The following is an 11,258-nucleotide window of genomic DNA, read 5'->3' as shown; positions in this document are numbered from 1 at the left end:
TTTCCACTTCTTCACTATTACCCCAAAACAAAAAGCCACTAGATTACTTTTGAGGAAGGCATAAATGAGAATTATTCATCATATAGCAATGAAAGTCTAAAAAGTAGAATGAAGGGGCAAGAATAACTACAGCAAACATCTAGACTGAACAGATAGATATTGTGACTTATGAGAATACAAAGTTCAAATTATGTTAGCAAAATTCACTTTTTTTTTTCTTCTGTTCTTGCTTTTATGTCAGTTTTCGATAACAGAGCATATTTATAAAGATACAGAGAAAGTTCATTTTATTCTATTTGTTTTATCCCACAAAGAAGTAAAGTGTTTGATTTGTATTAAAATAACATCAGCAATTACATATAGTACCTACCATATACTATGCATATTAAATTAGCCTGTTTAATTTGTCCATGAGTCTGATAAAGTATCCAAGGTACTCTGAATATTCCCTTTATACACAAGGAAGTGGAATGAGCACACAATGGACTAGCTTGGTCCAGTCCACACACAGTAGGGCTATAGCTTGGTTTTGGGAAACTATTTCAGAAACCTGTGTTAACAGTCTTCCCAACTTCTCTATACTAACGAAGAAGACATACGTATTAAGACTGGAAAAGCCAATCCAGAGAACTTTCCAGAAGCTAGAAAAGACGTTCTAGAGAAACAAGGCCAGAGGGAATTGATCAAAGAAAGATGCATATCCTTTTCAATTTTATATAATATGAATATAAAAAGTTGCTTAGATTTTTTTTCCATTTTTTATTAGGTATTTAACTCATTTACATTTCCAATGCTATACCAAAAGTCCCCCATATCCACCCACCCCCACTCCCCTGCCCACCCACTCCCCCTTTTTGGCCCTGGTATTCCCCTGTACTGGGGCATATAAAGTTTGCAAGTCCAATGGGCCTCTCTTTCCAGTGATGGCCGACTAGGCCATCTTTTGATATATATGCAGCTAGAGTCAAGAGCTCCGGGGTACTGGTTAGCTCATAATGTTGTTCCACCTATAGGGTTGCAGATCCCTTTAGCTCCTTGGCTACTTTCTCTAGCTCCTCCATTGGGAGCCCTATGATCCATCCATTAGCTGACTGTGAGCATCCACTTCTGTGTTTGCTGGGCCCCGGCATAGTCTCACAAGAGACAGCTACATCTGCGTCCTTTCAATAAAATCTTGCTAGTGTATGCAATGGTGTCAGCGTTTGGATGCTGATTATGGGGTGGATCCCTGGCTATGGCAGTCTCTACATGGTCCATCCTTTCATCTCAGCTCCAAACTCCGTCTCTGTAACTCCTTCCATGGGTGTTTTGTTCCCAAATCTAAGGAGGGGCATAGTGTCCACACTTCAGTCTTCATTCTCCTTGAGTTTCATGTGTTTAGCAAATTATATCTTATATCTTGGGTATCCTAGGTTTGGGGCTAATATCCACTTATCAGTGAATACATATTGTGTGAGTTTCTTTGTGAATGTGTTACCTCACTCAGGATGATGCCCTCCAGGTCCATCCATTTGGCTAGGAATTTCATAAATTCATTCTTTTTAATAGCTGAGTAGTACTCCATTGTGTAGATGTACCACATTTTCTGTATCCATTCCTCTGTTGAGGGGCATCTAGGTTCTTTCCAGCTTCTGACTATTATAAATAAGGCTGCTATGAACATAGTGGAGCATGTGTCCTTCTTACCGGTTGGAACATCTTCTGGATATATGCCCAGGAGAGGTATTGCTGGATCCTCCGGTAGTACTATGTCCAGTTTTCTGAGGAACCGCCAGACTGATTTCCAGAGTGGTTGTACAAGCCTGCACTCCCACCAACAATGGAGGAGTGTTCCTCTTTCTCCACATACTCGCCAGCATCTGCTGTCACCTGAATTTTTGATCTTAGCCATTCTGACTGGTGTGAGGTGGAATCTCAGGGTTGTTTTGATTTGCATTTCCCTGATGATTAAGGATGTTGAACATTTTTTCAAGTGCTTCTCTGCCATTCGGTATTCCTCAGGTGAGAATTCTTTGTTCAGTTCTGAGCCCCATTTTTTAATGGGGTTATTTGATTTTCTGAAGTCCACCTTCTTGAGTTCTTTATATATGTTGGATATTAGTCCCCTATCTGATTTAGGATAGGTAAAGATCCTTTCCCAATCTGTTGGTGGTCTTTTTGTCTTATTGACGGTGTCTTTTGCCTTGCAGAAACTTTGGAGTTTCATTAGGTCCCATTTGTCGATTCTCGATCTTACAGCACAAGCCATTGCTGTTCTGTTCAGGAATTTTTCCCCTGTGCCCATATCTTCAAGGCTTTTCCCCACTTTCTCCTCTATAAGTTTCAGTGTCTCTGGTTTTATGTGAAGTTCCTTGATCCACTTAGATTTGACCTTAGTACAAGGAGATAAGTATGGATCGATTCGCATTCTTCTACACGATAACAACCAGTTGTGCCACCACCAATTGTTGAAAATGCTGTCTTTCTTCCACTGGATGGTTTTAGCTCCCTTGTCGAAGATCAAGTGACCATAGGTGTGTGGGTTCATTTCTGGATCTTCAATTCTATTCCATTGGTCTACTTGTCTGTCTCTATACCAGTACCATGCAGTTTTTATCACAATTGCTCTGTAGTAAAGCTTTAGGTCTGGCATGGTGATTCCGCCAGAAGTTCTTTTATCCTTGAGAAGACTTTTTGCTATCCTAGGTTTTTTGTTATTCCAGACAAATTTGCAAATTGCTCCTTCCAATTCGTTGAAGAATTGAGTTGGAATTTTGATGGGGATTGCATTGAATCTGTAGATTGCTTCTGGCAAGATAGCCCTTTTTACAATGTTGATCCTGCCAATCCATGAGCATGGGAGATCTTTCCATCTTCTGAGATCTTCTTTAATTTCTTTCTTCAGAGATTTGAAGTTTTTATCATACAGATCTTTCACCTCCTTAGTTAGAGTCACGCCAAGATATTTTATATTATTTGTGACTATTGAGAAGGGTGTTGTTTCCCTAATTTCTTTCTCAGCCTGTTTATTCTTTGTATAGAGAAAGGCCATTGACTTGTTTGAGTTTATTTTATATCCAGCTACTTCACCGAAGCTGTTTATCAGGTTTAGGAGTTCTCTGGTAGAATTTTTAGGGTCACTTATATATACTATCATATCATCTGCAAAAAGTGATATTTTGACTTCCTCTTTTCCAATTTGTATCCCCTTGATCTCCTTTTGTTGTCGAATTGCTCTGGCTAATACTTCAAGTACTATGTTGAAAAGGTAGGGAGAAAGTGGGCAGCTTTGTCTAGTCCCTGATTTTAGTGGGATTGCTTTAGCTTCTCTCCATTTACTTTGATGTTGGCTACTGGTTTGCTGTAGATTGCTTTTATCATGTTTAGGTATGGGCCTTGAATTCCTGATCTTTCCAAAACTTTTATCATGAATGGGTGTTGGATCTTGTCAAATGCTTTTTCTGCATCTAACGAGATGATCATGTGGTTTTTGTCTTTGAGTTTGTTTATATAATGGATTACATTGATGGATTTTCGTATATTAAACCATCCCTGCATCCCTGGAATAAAACCTACTTGGTCAGGATGGATGATTGCTTTAATGTGTTCTTGGATTCGGTTAGCGAGAATTTTATTGAGGATTTTTGCATCGATATTCATAAGAGAAATTGGTCTGAAGTTCTCTATCTTTGTTGGATCTTTCTGTGGTTTAGGTATCAGAGTAATAGTGGCTTCATAAAATGAGTTGGGTAGAGTACCTTCTACTTCTATTTTGTGAAATAGTTTGTGCAGAATTGGAATTAGATCTTCTTTGAAGGTCTGATAGAACTCTGCACTAAACCCATCTGGTCCTGGGCTTTTTTTGGTTGGGAGACTATTAATAACTGCTTCTATTTCTTTAGGTGATATGGGACTGTTTAGATGGTCAACTTGATCCTGATTCAACTTTGGTACCTGGTATCTGTCCAGAAATTTGTCCATTTCGTCCAGGTTTTCCAGTTTTGTTGAGTATAGCCTTTTGTAGAAGGATCTGATGGTGTTTTGGATTTCTTCAGGATCTGTTGTTATGTCTCCCTTTTCATTTCTGATTTTGTTAATTAGGATTTTGTCCCTGTGCCCTTTAGTGAGTCTAGCTAAGGGTTTATCTATCTTGTTGATTTTCTCAAAGAACCAACTCCTCGTTTGGTTAATTCTTTGAATAGTTCTTCTTGTTTCCACTTGGTTGATTTCACCCCTGAGTTTGATTATTTCCTGCCGTCTACTCCTCTTGGGTGAATTTGCTTCCTTTTTTTCTAGGGCTTTTAGATGTGTTGTCAAGCTGCTAGTATGTGCTGTCTCCCGTTTCTTCTTGGAGGCACTCAGCGCTATGAGTTTCCCTCTTAGAAATGCTTTCATTGTGTCCCATAGGTTTGGGTACGTTGTGGCTTCATTTTCATTAAACTCTAAAAAGTCTTTAATTTCTTTCTTTATTCCTTCCTTGACCAAGGTATCATTGAGAAGAGTGTTATTCAGTTTCCACGTGAATGTTGGCTTTCCATTATTTATGTTGTTATTGAAGATCAGTCTTAGGCCATGGTGGTCTGATAGGATACATGGGACAATTTCAATATTTTTGTATCTATTGAGACCTGTTTTGTGACCAATTATATGGTCAATTTTGGAGAAGGTCCCGTGAGGTGCTGAGAAGAAGGTATATCCTTTTGTTTTAGGATAAAATGTTCTGTAGATATCTGTCAGGTCCATTTGTTTCATAACTTCTGTTAGTTTCACTGTGTCCCTGTTTAGTTTCTGTTTCCACGATCTGTCCTTTGAAGAAAGTATTATTGTGTGAGGTGCAATGTATGCTTTGAGCTTTACTAAAGTGTCTCTAATGAATGTGGCTGCCCTTGCATTTGGTGCGTAGATATTCAGAATTGAGAGTTCCTCTTGGAGGATTTTACCTTTGATGAGTATGAAGTGTCCCTCCTTGTCTTTTTTGATAACTTTGGGTTGGAAGTCGATTTTATCCGATATTAAAATGGCTACTCCAGCTTGTTTCTTCAGTCCATTTGCTTGGAAAATTGTTTTCCAGCCTTTCACTCTGAGGTAGTGTCTGTCTTTTTCCCTGAGATGGGTTTCCTGTAAGCAGCAGAATGTTGGGTCCTGTTTGTGTAGCCAGTCTGTTAGTCTATGTCTTTTTATTGGGGAATTGAGTCCATTGATATTAAGAGATATTAAGGAAAAGTAATTGTTGCTCCCTTTTATTTTTGTTGTTAGAGTTGGCATTCTGTTCTTGTGGCTGTCTTCTTAAAAATATGGAACGCTTCACGAATTTGCGTGTCATCCTTGCGCAGGGGCCATGCTAATCTTCTCTGTATCGTTCCAATTTTAGTATATGTGCTGCCGAAGCGAGCACGCAAAATTCACTTTTTAACGTCTATTTCTCCTTTTAAGTTCCTGAATTTGGTTTCACTCTCCATATAAATGCAAAATGACTGCACCAGGAATAGTCCCTAATCCTCCAAGGTGGCTGAGCAAGAAAAAAGATAAGGAGCTTTTATCACAGCACAGTAAAAAAAAAAAAAAAAAAAAAAAAAAAAAAAAGGTCATTGATTGCTTCTCATTAATTATTTAGGTGCCATATGACTACTCAAAACAATCACCAATGCCATGGGAATGCTAATTAGCTGACATCTGAATCATTTACTTTACTCTTAACCTGGCATAAAAGCACATCACAGCAATAGCTTGAGAGAGTATTTCCTGCTAAAGATACTAAGAAAAAATTGTGTTACAAGCAACTACAACAATTACATTATTATGATGAAAAAACAATAATAAATGGTTATCTACTTTTAAACTACAGTATTCTGTGATTATTTTTACAAGTAAATATCATATATAAATTCATATTTGTATCACATTTCATAAAAATAAGTATAAGTAAAATAAAGAAATCTGACCCAGACATTTCTCATATTTCCTATTTTTATTAGTTCTTTGATAGTTTCATATAATATGTTTTGATCTTTGTCACCCTCTTCCATAACTTCTATCAATCCTCTCTTTCTTACACACCTAGGTTTATGTCTTTCTTTTTATATAAATATCAAGTGAAGTATGATCAACTTACCAGGGGAACTTCTTTAAGTTTACTCTGAAAGAAAACTCACTTCCTATCCCTCTCGCCTTCCACTTCATACTCATCAAAGGAAAAAAAAAATCTACCAAGAAGTACTCTCAATTCTGAACATCTATTCTCCTAATGCAAGGGCAGCCACAATCATAAAAGAAAAATTATTAAAGCTCAAAGCACATATCATGCAATAAATGTGGTAGATGTCAACCCCCGACTCATATCAATGGACAGATCACAGAAACAAAAAGTAAACAGTGAAAATAACAGAAGTTAAGAAACAAATAGATTTAACAGATAACTATAGAACTATTTATCCTAAAACAAAAGAATGTAAATTCTTCTCAGCACCTAATAGTACCTTCTCCAAAATTGACCATATAATTCATCATATAACAGGTTTCAATAGATATAAAAGATTGAAATAATCCCAACAGTCCTATCACATAAATGGATTAAGGCTGCTCTTCAAAAATAAGAAAAAACAATACAAAGCCAACATACAAGTAAAAGTTGAACAACACTCTACTCAATAATAACATGGTCAAGGAAGAAATAAAAAAAGAAATTGAAGACTTTTTAGAGTTTAATAAAAATGAAGGCACAACATACCCAGATTTATGGGAGACAATGAAAGGAGTCCTAAAAGGAAAACTCATAGATCTGAGTGCCTCCAAAAAGAAACTGGGGATAGTATACACTAGCAGCTTGACAGCACATCTGAAAACTCTAGAACAAAAAGGATTAGATGATGGCAGGAAATAATCAAACTTAGGGCTAAAATCAACCAAGTAGAAACAAAAAGAACTATACAAAGAGTCAACCAAACCAGAAACTGGTTCTTTGAGAAAAACAACAAGATATATAAACCCTTAGCCAGATGAACCAAAGGGCACAGAGACACTATCCAAATTAACAAAATCAGAAATGAAAATGGAGACATAACAACAGAAACCTAGGAAATCTAAAACATCATCAGATCCTACTACAAAAGGCTATACTCAACAAAACTGGAAAATCTGAATGAAATGGACAATTTTCTATATAGGTACGCAGTACCAAATTTAAATCAGGATCAGTTTAAAGATCTAAATAGTCCCTTAAACCCTAAAGAAATAGAAACAGTCATTAATAGTCTCCCAAACAAAAACAAAAACAAAACAAAACAAAAACCCAGGGCCAGATGGTTTAGCAGAGTTCTATCAGACCTTCAACCTTGAAAGAAGACCTAATACCAATACTCCTCAAACTATTCCACAAAATAGAAACACAAGGTACTCTACCCATTTCCTTCTATGAAGCCACAATTATTCTGATACCTAAGCCTCACAAAGACCTAACAAAGAAAAAGAACTTCAGGCCAATTTCCTTTATGAATAGTGATGCAAAAATACTCAATAGAATTCTCGCTAACCAAATCCAAGAACACATTAATGATCATCTGTCTTGATTAAGAAGGCTTCATCCCAGGGATGCAGAAATCCATCAACGAAATCCACTATATAAACAAACTCAATGGAAAAAACAAAAAAACAAACAAAAAAAAAAAACACAGGATCATTTCATTAGATTCTGAGAAGGCATTTGACAAAATCCAACACCCCTTCATGATAAAAGTCATGGAATGTTCATGAATTCAAGGTCTTTTCTAACACTAGAAGTAATCTATTTCATAGCAGTATGCCTATTATTATATCTTTGTGGGTAACAGAGCTAAACAACGAACTATTAGGTGAGGAATACCAAATGGCTGAGAAGCACCTAATTTTCAACATTCTTAGTTATCAGGGAAGTGGAAATCAAAATAGCCCTGAGATTCCATCTCACACCAGTCAGAGTGGCTAAGATCAAAAACTCAGGTGACAGCAGATGTTGGCCAAGATGTGGAGAAAGAGAAACACTCCTCCCTTGCTGGTTGGATTGCAAGCTTGCACAACTACTCTGGAAATCAGATCGGTGGTTCCTCAGAAAGTTGGACATAGTAAAACCTGAGGACCTAACAATACCACTCCTGGGCATATACCCAGAAGATGTTTCTGCATGTAATGAGGACACACGCTCCACTATGTTCATAGCAGCCTTATTTATAACAACCAGAAGTTGAAAAGAACCCATTTCAGTTTTATGCTGTCAGGTCTGGGTGAGAGAAGAGAACCTGGTCCAGCAGAGTCTCTTGGGGCTGAGCAGGATGGTGAATGTTGTAGACTGAAACAAATACACCTGGGCCAGGAATCTTTCAAAGCAGGAACTTGTTTTATTGTATCAGTCTTTTGCTTATATAAGGTTGAAGAAGGAGGTGGGGATTTTTGGTAAGGCAAGATGACATGGGGGTGGGAAGAGTGATAGAGGGTATGGGATGAGATGATGTATTGGGTGGTGTGAGATGATGAGTGGTATGCGGTAATCTCACAGGGCCTATAAGAAATTGACACATCAGTGGTAAGTAGGCAGAAGCAGTCTCATTCAGGTAGGTAGGTAGGTCATGCTGAGACATTCTTTTAAGCAGAAGAGAATGACATGTTTCATAAATCAAGCCAGGCTCAGGTTTGTCCTCAAGGCCCAAACCAAGGCCAAATAGGGCCTAACAAACCCAGATATCCCTCAACACAGGAATGGATACAGAAAATGTGGAACAATTACACAATGAAGTACTACTCAGCTATTAAAAATAATTAATTCATGAAATTCTTAGGCAAATGAATGAAACTAGAAAATATCATCCTGGGTGAGGTAACCCAATCACAAAAGAACACACATGGTATGCACTGATAAGTGGATATTAGCTCAGAAGCTCGAAATACCCAAGATATAATTTGAAGACCACATGAAACTCAAGAATAAAGAAGACCATATTGTAGATACTTTTGTCCTTCTTAGAATTGGGAACAAAACACCCACGGAAGGAGTTACAGAGACAAAGTTTGGAGCTGAGACAAAAGTATGGACCATCTAGAGACTGCCATACCCGGTGATTCATCCCATAATCAGCCTCCAAACGCTGACACCATTGCACACACCAGTAAGATTTTGCTGAAAGGACCCTGATATAGCTGTTTCCTGAGAGGCTCTGCCAGTGTCTGACAAATATAGAGGTGGATGTTCATAGCCAACTATTGGACTGAGCACATGGTCTCCAATGGAGAAACTAGAGAAAGAACCCAAGGAGCTACAGGGTTTTGCAGCCTCTTAGGAGGAACAAGAATATGAACCAACCAGTACCCCAAGAGCTCCCAGGGACAAAACCACCAACAAAAGAGTACACATGGAGGGACTCATGGCTCCAACTGCATATGTAGCAGAGATTGGCCTAGTTGGTTATCAGTGAGAGGAGAGGCCCTTGGTCCTGTGAAGACTCTATGCCCCAGGGGAATGTCAAGGCCAGAAAGCAGGAGTTTGTGGATTGGGGAGCTGGGAGAGGGAGAAGGGGATGGGAGATTTTGGAGGGGAAACAAAGAAAGTGGATAACATTTAAAATGTAAATTAAAAAATATCTAATTTTAAAAAGACATAATGAAAGAAAGAGAGAGAGGAAGGAAGGAAGGAAGGAAGGAAGGAAGGAAGGAAGGAAGGAAGGAAGGAAGGAAGGAAGGAAGGAAGGGAAAAGGAAACAAAAAGAAAAATAATAAAATTGGCATTTTACAGTTGGCAAAAAAAAAGAATCAATAACTAAAGATGAAATTTCACCCCTTTCTAATCTATGATTTGAACTGACTTGAACTTGCACCATATCTGTATATGTTGCCATAGTTGGCATAAGTTTATATATGCAACTGCTCAGCTATGTCCAGGAGATAATATTTCTTTGTAGTCTTCTAATAGACTGACTATTGGGAGAAGATTTGAAATAAATATTCCATTTACAATTGAACATTCTAGTATCTTATTGTCTGTACTTTGTCCTGTTGTGGGTTTCTGTATAATTGTCAAGCTTGCTTAGCTTTTAACCTTGACAACTTCAGTAATGGCAGGTGTAGAAAGACATGACCATTGATACAATACAGATACTAACATCATGAGAAGAGTCACTAACCACTTTATTGTTGGCTTTAAGTGCCACTCCACAAGACAAACCCATATTTGTTGACATTGTTGGCTGTGGCTAGGTCATAGGGCCTAGGGGAAAGCCCACTATTATTATTATTATTATTATTATTATTAATTTTAAATGGTCATAGTATTAAACTAACTTTGATAAATAATGCATTGTTAAGCCTATAGATTAATTCATCTCTCAACATTTACTAGAGATACTACTAGCAATAACATTGCAAAAAATTAAATTGCAATAAATAACGACATAGAAACCAACAATTTCTTCGATCTTGTTGAAGAGATTTGTGTTTCTTAACTAAGACTCAGTACTTTCATTTGTTTTGTTGAATTTGGACAGGTATTTTAATAAAACTGGAGTTTAATATTTGGAGTGGTAGCAACATGTTTAAATTTATTTCTAGGAAAATACCATGTGTAACCTCTAGGAAATAGATGTGCACCATTAAATAGAAATGTCATTGAATTCAACTATGGAGACAGTTGATATGAGAGTTAATAGGTCCTGAAAGAACTGAGAACACTTTGATGTCTATAACAAATATAAAAGAATGAGATGTGCAAATGTGTCCAGAAAAATCTAAGACTTCCTCTGGGCCATATTGTTCAATGAGCTAGAAATACAGTATTAAGATATTAACATTGTATTAAAGTAGGAAATGGAATTTCATTTAATTTATATAGCGTGATGTAATTTTCCAAATTAGATGAAAATTTTCTGCTGAACTAAGTTGTGCTCAAGTTTATGAAATTCTTGTGATTACAAAAAGAAAATGCCAATTATAAATTTGACTATGAATACTTGATTGTTAAAATGTGCTTATGAAAGTACCCCCCCAAAAAAACCCTATTCTTTTAAACAGAGGTCTAATCTATTTTAAGTAATACATACATTCTATAAATATATACCTTTAAGAAACATTTCCAGAATCTGGAGAAGCAAGGGCAATGAGAGAAAATGTGGATAGTTATACGAGTGTTACTTATGTCTTCTCTTTTTCACCATGCAAGTACTGCTAAGCCTTCCCACACATTCCTGGAGTGCAAAGCTGGGTCTGGCACTTCCCAACTCCATATGCATCTATGCAATAAAATCAACAAGGATGAGACTTTA

General features: G+C 37.2%; 1 non-coding gene across 1 annotated transcript; it reads right to left on the bottom strand.

The window, feature by feature from the left end:
- Positions 1-5,267: 5,267 nt before the first annotated feature.
- On the bottom strand, positions 5,268-5,374 carry Gm24978. The gene has a single exon (XR_003955551.1). It is a non-coding gene; the product is annotated as a U6 spliceosomal RNA (small nuclear RNA).
- Positions 5,375-11,258: the final 5,884 nt, after the last annotated feature.

The sequence above is a fragment of the Mus musculus genome, chromosome 4 (genome assembly GCF_000001635.26).
Source record: "Mus musculus strain C57BL/6J chromosome 4, GRCm38.p6 C57BL/6J".
In the NCBI taxonomy this organism is placed as follows: domain Eukaryota; kingdom Metazoa; phylum Chordata; class Mammalia; order Rodentia; family Muridae; genus Mus; species Mus musculus.
This window is presented reverse-complemented; position numbering and strand designations above follow the sequence as displayed.